The following is a 1,130-nucleotide window of genomic DNA, read 5'->3' on the forward strand; positions in this document are numbered from 1 at the left end:
CCCTTCTCCCTTCTCCCGCCCCCCCTTCAGGATCGGCCCCCTCGAAGCCCCCGCCGCCCCGCTCGCATGGTCAGCCTCCGCCACGCCCGCCGCCGACGCGGCGCCGCTTCCCCCTCCCGAGCTGCCTTCGGGCGCGCAGACGAGTCACGTACCGGCGGCGGACGCGACGACGCCGCCCCTCCCAGATGCGCCAACCGGACCCCGTGGCAGCCGCCCTCTCGGCTAGCACGCGAGAGGAGACCTGCTCCGCCCGCTGGCCGTCCCCAGTGGTAGCCTCTCTCTCTCTCTCTCTCTTCGCAGCCCTCGTGCTCACGCGGTGCCTCTCAGTACTCTGCACAACACCGCCCCCCCGCCCTGAGGCGCTGGTGTCCCATCCCGACGCAGGCCGCCCATACTCAGCAGCGAGCAGCAGGCGGCGACGCTGCGCGCCGTGCGCGCCGCCGCCGAGGCGCCGCACGCCGCATCCCTCATATCTCCCCACATCTCCCCACATCTCCCCACATCTCCCCATATCTCGAGGCGCCGCACGCCGCATCCCTCATATCTCCCCACATCTCCCCACATCTCCCCACATCTCGAGGCGCCGCACGCCGCATCCCTCACATCTCCCCACATCTCCCCACATCTCCCCACATCTCGAGGCGCCGCACGCCGCATCCCTCATATCTCCCCACATCTCCCCATATCTCCCAACATCTCGAGGCGCCGCACGCCGCATCCCGAGCCATCCTCCCCCCACACCGCCATGACTCCGCTCCCACTGCTCAAAGCCAACCCTACCTCACTGGCCGCCTCCGACACTGTCCCGCGCGTCTCGCGCCCCAACTGACAACTCATCATTGTCCCTCGGACACCACTCTCCAGCCGCGCTACCTTCGCCCACCTACCGCTCTCGCATGACATCTCGACAATCCTCATATCTCCAGGCCCAAGACTCCTAACCACTGCCCCTGCTCGCCCAGGACCACGAAGCGCCGCCCGCGCGCCCATTGACACCCCAATCAGCCCTCTTGCTGTCCCTCAATCCCCACCCGCCAGATGTACTGCCCTCGCCCACCCAATACTCTCACCCTCCTGACCCGGACAGTCCAGGTACAGGAAAAGCGGGGAAGCGGGGGCCCCCGATCCAA

Source organism: Emiliania huxleyi (genome assembly GCF_000372725.1).
Source record: "Emiliania huxleyi CCMP1516 unplaced genomic scaffold EMIHUscaffold_53, whole genome shotgun sequence".
In the NCBI taxonomy this organism is placed as follows: Eukaryota; Haptophyta; order Isochrysidales; family Noelaerhabdaceae; genus Emiliania; species Emiliania huxleyi.